The following is a 10,785-nucleotide window of genomic DNA, read 5'->3' on the forward strand; positions in this document are numbered from 1 at the left end:
AAACTATGATGGGAGTTTTTCTCACACTCATGATCACATGTTATTTTGGTAGGTGATTTTTACTAGAAACAAAACTAGACTTAAGACAAGTGTGAATGAAAATCATCTCACAAACCATGGTGTATCTGATAGAAAACACACATATTTGACTCTTTAAGACATTAGCAAAATATTTGTGAGCCAAAAAGTATGCAGAAGGCTTTAGCTTTGCTAAATATAAGGTGACCAGCCATCAGCATTTGCACAGTGATCGGTTGGCTGGGATGAGGGACAGGGAGGGATACATTACTTTGTTCAAAACTTGAATTCCTAAAGTAATAGGTTTTAACGAATCAGCTAATTAAGTCATAACAATATTAGTTTTCATCATCGTATAAGGAAATAACCTTCCTTCTCCTATATATACACGTGCTTTGTTTTGTAATACAAATGTTATCACATACTTTTATTAATAGATAGCCACGTTGATAAGTCTAATAGAGAAACCACACCTCTGGAGTATAGGAGGTGAGATCTCACTTAAGAGTGAGATCATTTCTGAAGTCATTTACCAAATATAAAAAGATGGTCATTTAGACCCAAAATGATCAGAGGAATGGCCTAAACCTTGGTCTAAGTGGTGATTAGACACATAAAAAAAATCCATCAAACTGCATAGATCTGCCCTTTTTACCATATCATGGCATACTCATATAAAAATAGAACAAAATTATCAGAGTGCTGAGAGTAGACTTCAGACAGGACCTTACTTTCTCATGATTTTGATCATGTGGTGTTGAAACACTCCTAAGTTGTGGAGTGGGGCCAAACAGGAAGATAATAGGAGCTCATGCAACACATCTGTGAGCTTTGCCAAGATAAAAGACTAAGAAAACAGTCAGTAGATGTTAATTTATCTTAGACTTTGTTAGATAATTTGTTTTACACTTTCTGAATTCACTTTATTTTCCTTAGTTCTCACCTGGTGTTGATTCTTGTTTTCACAGTAGTTACCTTCCTTAAAATTGCCAGTAATTCTGAATTAGTGAATATTGAACCATTGATCATAGGAGGAATACAGGGCTAGATTCCCATGAGCCTTGGATCACATTTTCAGAAGCCAATCAATATACTACTTTGTTTGAAGTGTGTTTCTGTTTAAAGACACCTTATTTAATATATAATATTGATTTATTGATGTTGAACTCATGATCAATAGCACTATCACTCATAGCTGAAGGAAGCTTATGTAACACATGTTTTCTCTATAAGGCACATCACAGCCTCCTGCTTAGGAAAAGCAGATAGCACTTCAGCACAATGGGGCCATTTTTAAACAATAAAATCAACAAAGAGCTCAAAAACACGAAGTATGTGGCACTAGACAGACTGTGAAACACTTTCTCATAAATGAAATCCAAAACAAGAAAGAAGAACATCATTTTATTTCACAAACCTTCAGCTGAGAGAGTGAATATATGGAAACTCAATTTTTTTGCCATTCTATGAATGTCTCTGAATGACTTTGAAAGATTGTGTGTTAATTTCAAGATTTCAAATAAATTTTAGCAAATTTTGGCAAATATAGACCATGAATAATGAGGATCGCTTGTGCTTTGAAAGTTTCAGCCTTGTATAGCTGTGGAAAGAGAAATTAAAGGAAGGGGTAATTATCTATGTCAATAGTGATTAAACTTTACAAACTATCAGAATCTCCTGGGGAGCTTCATAAACTCTTGTGGCTTGGGCTGCAATTTAGACCAGTTAACTAAGAATCTCTGGGGTGGAAGCCAGGCATTGGTGGTCTTTTCAAGTTTCTGGTGTGATTACAATGATCACTCAAGTTTGATGGCCAATGGTCTTTGTTTTGACCAACAGTTGAATTGGTATGGCCCATGTTGAGTGCTAGCATGGAGTCTGGCAGCAGCAATTAGAAGAAGAAAATCACAACAGGTTATTAGCTCACCATGTGTTAGTTATCTGTTGCTCTGTAACAACATGTATTACTTCAAAGTTTCTGTGGGTTAGAAATGCAGGTGTGGTTTAGTTGGACCCTCTGCCTGAGGATCTTTCACAAAGCTGAAATCAAGGTATCAGACAAGGCTACAGTCCCATCCGAGACACAACAGCTTCAACTCAGTGGCTGTTGACAGGAGGCAGTTTCTCATGTCTCTTCATTTTTCTCTCCTCTTTTCTCCAGTTCCATACTTGTCTCTCCCATGTCTCGTTTTCTGCCTCTGTCCATCTCTCTCTGCTATGGCTTCTCTGTGTTTCTCACCCTCTTTACCTCTCTCTGGCTCTACATCTCTCTAAAGCTCTCACTCATTGTCTCTAATTCCTCATCTTTCTTTTGTCCCATTTTCTCTTTTGTTTCACTCCCTAGCACTGTCTCTTTCTCTCAGAGAAGCACAACTCTCTCAGTTTGTTGCCATGTGGAGCCCTCTCTAGGAGGCTCACAGTATGGCAGCTGGCTTTTATCATGTAAACCAAAGAGAGAAAAGAATGTCTATGAGGGAAGCCACAATCTTGTAACTCAAATCCAGAAGCAACATTGCATCCCTTTTTTTATATTCATTAGAATCAAGTCACTAGGATCAGCCCACACTCCAGGGGAGGGGTTTATACTAAGGCATGAACACCAAGAGGCAGAATCATTGGAAAACTTCTTAGAAGCTGCCAACCACGTCATCCTTTCTACTTAGACATCTACTTTCTAGAGCCAAATCTAGGAATTGTCATTTTGGCCTAACATAAAAAAAATTGCTAATATATCTATACCTGAATTATATCTAGATAAATCAACCTACCCAAGGACTCCCTTCTGCTGTTAATTTTTCCTCTTCAGGAATGATGGCTGCCGCACAACTGGGAAGATATATCTTTCACCAAAAATAAATAAATAAATAATCCTGATATATCTCAGGGCTAAACATAGATTAACAAAGATAATTGTGAGTTAACTAATTTCCAGTTAGAATGAATACAGATATAAAGACACTAAGACAGGAATATTCAGCAAGAAAGCCCATGTGTCTGGAATGAAGAGATAAGAGGAAGACACAGAGGAAAGAATGAATATTCTAGAGTTCATGAAGATCAGGCAGCCCCACTGGTTTGGCACCTAGTGATGGCATTCTTTCTGGCAGAGACCCGAGGAGATGCAGAGCATCACATGACAAGATGGCATGCGCAGAGGAAGGAGTACATGGTGAGCCAGGGAGCAGAGAAAGAACAGCTCGGCTCCACTCAGGCTTTTACAACCAGCCTCATGAGAATTACTTCCAAAGGCACACCCCCAGTGCCCTAAACCCTAGGCCTACCTCCCACACACCTTAACTGGATTAAATTTCCACCCTCTGAATACCTTTAACTTATGACTTACAGAGTTTAAACATCTGCAAGAGTTCTGGAGCCAAATTCTGTTCAAACTGCAATGATCTGTCCTGGGTTCAAGACCTAACTGGGCACTGCAGACCAGATGGAGCAGTGGGCCATTTGTTTATTTGCACGAGAGACTGAAGAACCTCCAAAGGAGAAAGAAGTCGGTTACAAAACATCAACAAATTGTTGGTTAGCTGTGGGATTGGAGAGACAGGATAATACAGGATAGTGGCATCTACCAAGATCTACACTCCATTGGAGCCCCAAAGATTCAGGCCTGAGTCGAGACAGAGGGTACTTCAAGGAAGAACAGAGGAGTTGTCCCTCTTACTGTCTATAACACACTGTAGTGAAAGGCACTAGAATCTTTGAGGCATCACGCAAAGTGTAATGGCCTGGGTTCACCACTGAGTTTACGAGCTGGCATTGGCCAGCGCCATGGCTCAATAGGCTAATCCTCCGCCTGCGGCGCCGGCACCCCGGGTTCTAGTCCCAGTCAGGGCGCCGGATTCTGTCCTGGTTGCCACTCTTCCAGGCCAGCTCTCTGCTGTGGCCCGGGAGTGCAGTGGAGGATGGCCCAAGTGCTTGGGCCCTGCACCCGCATGGGAAACCAGGAAAAGCACTGGCTCCTGGCTTCGGATCAGCATTGTGTGCTAGCTGCAGCGCACCGGCCGCGGTGGCCATTGGAGGGTGAACCAACGGCAAAAGGAAGACCTTTCTCTCTGTCTCTCTCTCTCTCTCACTGTCCACTCTGCCTGTCAAAAAAAAAAAAAAAAAAAAAAGAGAGAGCTGGCATCTTTCCTTTCCCTATCACCTGTCCCTCTGGGTCACAAGGACCTGACTTTCGGATTCAGAGCTAAAGGGATTCTGAGGAAAGTGATTGACACAATGGGTAAAACATTGTTTGGGACATCCACTTCCTATATCTGAGTGCCTTGGGTTTGAGTTCTGGTGCCACCCCAATCCAGCTTTCTCCTAATGTGCACACTGTGGGGCAGCAGTGAGTCCTTGCCATCCACTTGGGTAACCCAGGTTGTGTTCTCAGCTGCTGGCTTCAGCCTGGCCCAGCTATGGCTGGTGCAAGCATTTGGGGAGTGAATCGACTGATGGGAGATCTCATTTCTCTCTCTTTCTCTCTCTCTCTCTCTCTCTCAATTCCTTTATATTTCAAATAAATAACAACAAATTTTAAAACACCATAAAAAGGTATTGGGGGCTGTATTTAAAAAGTACAGGCAGGAATTTGGGCGGGCCCCTGGAGAAGTCAAGCAGGTTGAATCACTTCTACAGAGTTTCTCTGGAGACAGTGCAGCAAATGGAATGTTCAGGGGAAGGCCTTACTAAGGACAGTGAGTTACCCTCGGGCAGAGTGGGCAGCATGATCACAGGCCCAGTGTGTGGGCCTCAGCCAGGCCTCAGTGGGCACAGGCCTCTGACCCTGGCTAACAAAGGCATGATCCTCTCACACCAGACCCTGCTGGCTTTCTCATTCCACTTTTTCCCCATCTCCCAGCCTATGGTGACCATTATCTAGTCTTCCCCAGGAGCTGTCTCTCCAACCATTGTTATGGGGTAAACTCGAGGCCCACCTCCTTCAATACCTTCCTCCTTGATTATCTGAAGGGCCAGAGCAACTGTGTTTTGAAAAAGTACCTCCATTCAAAGAGGCAGGCCTGACTTCCCATAAAAGCAGCGTCACTCTGGGGGAAACCAGAAATTACAACGGAACAGCTTGCTAGCGTTCACCATATAAGGAAATATCCTGGGTATGACCCAATCAGGAACAACCACGTTTGATCAGGAAGTACCAGAGATGACCCAAGGCAATCCACTGTTACCCCACACCACTCGATGACGTAACCCGGCTTTAAAAGAGGCTCCCAAGCACGGCTCAGGGCCTTCCTCTGCCCTCCCCTGTGCAGTTGGTTAGACGGGGTCCCTGTCGCGGCTTGTACTTCCGAAATAAACTTTGCTCTTGCATTTCGGTGTGTTCAAGTCTCTGGCGGCATTTGGGGATCCGAAGATCTGGGTACAGCAATCGAAGAGTCTTGTTTTTTTCTGAGGACAGCCCACCTGCTGGAATAAAAAAAACTTGGGTTTCAAAGCTATTGTTTCTAAATTGGGCATCAAGAAGTTTATTGGGAAGTTAGAAAAGGGAACTGTAACAATTCTGTCTCCTTGAATTCTTATATAAAAGTCTGAATTCTCTTGGGGGCAAAAAAAAAAAAATGCCTCTGACTGAGTAGGGTAAAGATCTTACACAAGGACATGCAGCGTTTTCCTGCTCCAGGGGAAAATAATTTTCTTCCTAGATAACAAAACTGAACAGAGAAGGAAGAGGCAGACTTGCTCAATGTCAGGAAATAAGAGTTGTAGGGAACCGGGCAGTCCCATCCCCCTCAACCTGCGCCCTTGCAATCCATTCTCACCCCTTTCAGCCTCACAACCAAGCTCACAGATGGTTCAGAATTGCCACGTGGCTAGTTCCAGCCTGGGAAATAAACCCATGGTAACTGATAGCCGTAAAATGACAGTCTGGAGAATAGATTATAATTAAACACATGGTCCACATCATGAGAGTTCCCAGAACAGAAATTTCTCAAAGAGCACAACACATGTGTCAAACTGGAGCAACTCTTCTGAAGGTCCAAGAAATAGCTCAGCAAGTATTGTCCTAAATAATACCCTGGGCAGAAGAGCACAGGAGACAGTCATCACCGAGATCTGCTCCCACGCTGTGATTAGTAACAGCCTACTGCACGTCTGCGAGAGGAAGCCAGAGTTATCATGGGCATCACCTGAGAAACAAGTGTGTGTGATTGTGGTGGTGCCTATGGATGTGGTTGGGATTCCACAGGCTCAACACCTCACTTCTCAGCCCTGTGGTTTACCTCAGTCCAAGGAAAAGATGCTGCCTGCGTAGCTTCATGGGGCTTAGTAAGTCAGACATGCATCTGTATCCCAAATGAAGGGACCCAAAGTCAAAGACACCATGCTTTTTGGAAAGTGATACTGTATGCAATATTTCTCTTTTTTAGTGGTAATTCTAAAACTACATGTTCATATATGCATGTGTGTATACTCTTGCCAGCACTGTACCTGACTCCCCCTACCCTTGCCCTTGGCAAGAGTGTAAATTGGCACACTTGTCCTTTGCAGTTACCATTATGAATCAAGAGCCTTGGGGCCAGAATTGTGGCACAGCATTTAAGCCACCACCTGTGACACCAGCATCCAATATGGAAGCACTGGTTCAAGTTCTGGCTAGTCCACTTCTGATCCAGCTTCCTACTAATGTGCCTGGGAAAGCAAGAGAAGGTGGTCCAAGCACCACTTGGGCCCCAGCCACCCACATAGGAAACCCAGATAGAGTTCCTGGCTTTAGACCTGCCCAGATCCAGACATTGCAGTCATTTGGGTTGAGTGAACCAGTACCTAGAAGCTCGCTCTCTCTCTCTCACACACACACACACTGCCTTTCAAATAAATAAATATAAAATCTTTTTTTTTTTTTCAAAAAAGGAGATTTTAAAATGTCCATTTTCTTTTTTTTAAGATTTCTTTTACTTATTGGAAAGTTACAGAGAGAGAGGTAGAGACACAGACAGAGGTCCTCCATCTGCTGGTTCACTTCCCAGATGGCTGCAATGGCTGGAGCTGTGCCAATCTGAAGCCAGGAGCCAGGAGCTTCCTCCGGGTCTCCCACTTGGATGCAGAGGCCCAAGGACTTGAGCCATCCTCTACTGCTATCCCAGGCCATAGCAGAGAGCTGGATCAGAAGAGGAGCAGCCGGGACTAGAACCAGTGCCCATATGGGATGCCAGTGCTTCGGGCCAGGGCTTTAACCCACTGCGCCACAGCACCAGCCCCATGTCCATTACCTTTGATCTAGTCATTTCACTTCCAAGAAAACTTTCTTAGGAAATTATCACAAGAAAGCAAAATACATATATATATATATGTATAGTAATATTCTTCTCAGTGTTATTTATACTAATGAAGTGCTGACATAATCAAAATTTTGAACAATGGGACAATGGTTAAATAAATTATGGCATATACACCCAATAAAAATATCATCAGGAGCCATTTTTAGTGGGTTACATGTACAACTAAATGTACATGTTTTTGAAAGATACAAAACTAAATATTGCAATTATGTTATGTGTATTCTTAGGAAAAAACACTGGTAGAAAATATACCAACACATATCTTGATGCTGAAATTATTGAGATCTGCTATTCTCTCTGTCATGTTTTTCTTATTTTCCAAACTTTCCACAGTCTGTAAATTCTTCTTTCTTGGCTTGGATGCACTTCAGAAAGTAGAACCTAAGGCATGAACTCAGGCAAGCAGGTCATTTGGAAAAATGATTCCAAGGCACAGAATGCAGACAGGTGTGAATCAGAGCATCAGATTTGGAAGAGAAGCCATAAACCCATGCACTGTTAAGCTGATCCCTGTTGCAGGTAGTGAGACTCAAGCCCACAGAGACCTTCTGAGGACCCATGAAGGATCCTCTTCTGGATGGTCCAGCCAAGGGTTGGAAGGCAAGGTCATTTGCCCATCAACTCATGTCCCCTTTGTTACAAGTGGCCCATAGGCTGTGAATTGCCCCTTTTTAGGTTACACATTTTAGGTGTGTGCTGAGCAGGTATCCCCACCCATGAAGGCAGAAGAGCCAGGACAGAAAGCAGGCCACCCAGGGTGCAGTAGGTGGGGAAATGATGCTGGAGGTAACCCATGGAAGTGGCTGGCGTAGTCAGTGGGAAGAAAGATTGAGGGAAGATGTAGGTCCCCAACGTGTCTGAAATGGTTACTTCTATAATCAGGAAGAAAGTCATTTTTAAAAAGAGAGGGGGAGGGAAGAGAAAGACTGAGAAGATACAAAGGAAGAGAGAAACAAAGGAAGAGAGAAACAAAGAAAGAAAGGAGGGAGGGGAGCAGGAGCAGAGGAAAGGGCAGAAGAGCAGTGTTCATGAAGTTCCCCACCAGTACCTGCCAATGGTAGCTTCCAGCTCTGTTGCAAAGGAGGGCCTCTGGCTCTGGTGGTGCCCCCTCCCAACCTGTTCCTTCTCCACCTAGACAAATCTCTTCTAGCTCCTTCTAGCTCCCCCCAAGGCAGGATGAGAAGAACCATTTACAATTGCTTTGCAAAGTTTTCACTTCAATTGCTTCATTTTATTCCTGCAACCAAGTGTGAAGTAAACAAGAGAGGGCTTTTAATCTTTGTTTCACAGCAGAGGAAATGGAAGCCCTGCTGAGGTTAAGTGATTTGCTCAAAATCACACAGTTAATAAGAGGCTGCCGGCAGAGCTTGGCCTCAATCCCAGACTTGTGACCCCCAAGAGCAAGTGAGTCTTCCTCCACAGAGCACTGTTGTCTAGGCACGAAGGGCCCTAAATGCTCATAAATTCTACATTCGTTTGGCAGCTAATAATACTAATAACAGCCCATGTTTGTTGAGCTATTAGCATGTGAAGTCTGCTCCTAAGCATTTTATATTTGTTATCTTGCTTGATCTATGTAACTGTTGCTTTGCAGATGAGGAAACAACGGAGTACAAGGAGGTTGATAACTTTCCTGTGCACACAAATGTGAACTCTGACTTCAAATACCACAGTTTGGCTCTAGAAACCACAAAAATGACAGCATCAGGTGCTGCCTTTTAAAACAGCCTGGTCTTGAGATGATGTTGAATCTCAACAGAATCTTCAAAGAGATCTCAACCAACCTGTATCAGCTTCCAAGCAGTACTTGAGTATGAATGTACCCCTTTCTTCTTTATGCTGAACTTCATACCCTAACAATAACCTTGACTTCTGATCCATTCTCACTACAGGGTCTTACTGAATGAGGTGGGATTTTGAACTTGTGCTTTGGAGATTTCTGTACATGGAGTAGGCATTCAATAAACATTGAGTGAGTAGGTGGTGCCTGGTTGGTTGGTTGGTTGGTTGAATGAGTTAATTAATTAGGTGGTCTTGAATATCTACCTTCCTTCTGAATTCCTTCCCTACTTGTCACGTGGTCTAACCTTTCCAATGTTAAGGTTATCAGTTAAAAAAGCTTGACAGAGGGACCAGGTTGTGGCTCAGTGAGTTAAGTCACTGCCTGTGGTGCCAGTTTAATCCCACCTGCTCCACTTTCCATCCTGCTTCCTGCTAGTGCATTGGGAAAGCAGCGCAAAGTGGCACAAGTACTTGGGCCCCTGCTTCCCACATGGGAGATAAAGATGAAGTTCCAGGCTTTGGCCTGGCCCAACTCCAGCCATTTAGGGAGTGAATCAATGAATCTCTCTCTCTCTCTCTCTCTCTCTCTCTCTGTCTCCCTCCCTCTCTCCCTCTCTAATTCTGTTTTTCAAATAAATAAATCTTTAAAAAAAACACTTGATGCTCAGCACTTTCAGAGGTCCTCCCCTATACAGTGGAGCCAGGATTTGGTAGCTGATGCTGAGAGAAAACTCTGGATTTTACTTTTGCCCTAGACTGTTCCAGTGGCTGTTGACACCCAATGGAATGGAGAAGGAAAAAAAATGCTTGATGGAAATATAACTTTTCTACCTTGATAACCCAATTATTTTCCTTGAGTGGTAGTGTGAAGAGTCAGTCAGATGGGTTAATAGGTAGTCAGAGGATCCCAGTGGAATTTGGGGTGTAAAATATTTGCTTCCTTCCCCTAAATGTTTTTTCGCAAAAACAACAGGCCATGCTCCTTCCTTCAGAATCTCCAAATTCACCATGAGAATAGCAAAGGAGCTCTTCCTGAGCTCACAGCTTATTATGAAAACAAGTTACCTATCCCACCCTTAGCAAGCCAGACAGGATGGAGAATTGTGAATGAGATCTTTTGATGGTTTTGTCCATGCCTGGTAACTGAATGCCAATCCGATTGTCAAGTTTTTTTCCTTCAAAATTGTACTTAAAGCTGACTGCCACCAGTCCCTTTGGGTTTTCCTCTCTTGGAAGCCCCCTTTCACCAATGGCACCATTAGAAAAAAACAGGCAGAGGAAGGAGAGAAGTAGAAAAGGTCTAGAGTAAACCTTCCCCATCTAGTTCCAGAAAGAAAAAAAAAAACTTGTCGTTTTCACAAGAAAAATTCATCTTCTGCCCGTAGTTTATTTATTCACCTCTAAACAGGTGCAATCTGTCACCAACATGCATCAGATCCTTTAATGTGTCACTGTGGTCACAAACCTCCACAAAGGGAGGATTCTGTGCATAGACAGTCTTGAAAACATTCCACCAGAGACCTGTGGCCCAGGGAAGTTTACACTTGGGAAGTGCAACTTAGGGTGCACATTCCACAGCAGAGGGTTCAAACCTGGTTTGCTGCCAGGATGACCCAAGATCCTCTCAAAAAAGAGAGGAGAGGAGAGGAGAGGAGAGGAGAGGAGGGGAGGGGAGGGGAGGGGAGGGGAGGGG

At 43.5% G+C, this 10,785-nt stretch overlaps 1 long non-coding RNA gene across 1 annotated transcript; it reads right to left on the minus strand.

Annotated features, from left to right (window-relative positions):
• Positions 1-1,154: 1,154 nt before the first annotated feature.
• Positions 1,155-8,531, minus strand: LOC149122691 (uncharacterized). Its single transcript, XR_016219342.1, has 2 exons — positions 8,359-8,531; positions 1,155-5,433 (listed from the first exon to the last, which is right to left on the minus strand). It is a non-coding gene; the product is annotated as an uncharacterized LOC149122691 (long non-coding RNA).
• Positions 8,532-10,785: the final 2,254 nt, after the last annotated feature.

The sequence above is a fragment of the Oryctolagus cuniculus genome, chromosome 13 (genome assembly GCF_051225735.1).
Source record: "Oryctolagus cuniculus isolate XC-2025 breed Fujian yellow rabbit chromosome 13, ASM5122573v1, whole genome shotgun sequence".
NCBI lineage: Eukaryota > Metazoa > Chordata > Mammalia > Lagomorpha > Leporidae > Oryctolagus > Oryctolagus cuniculus.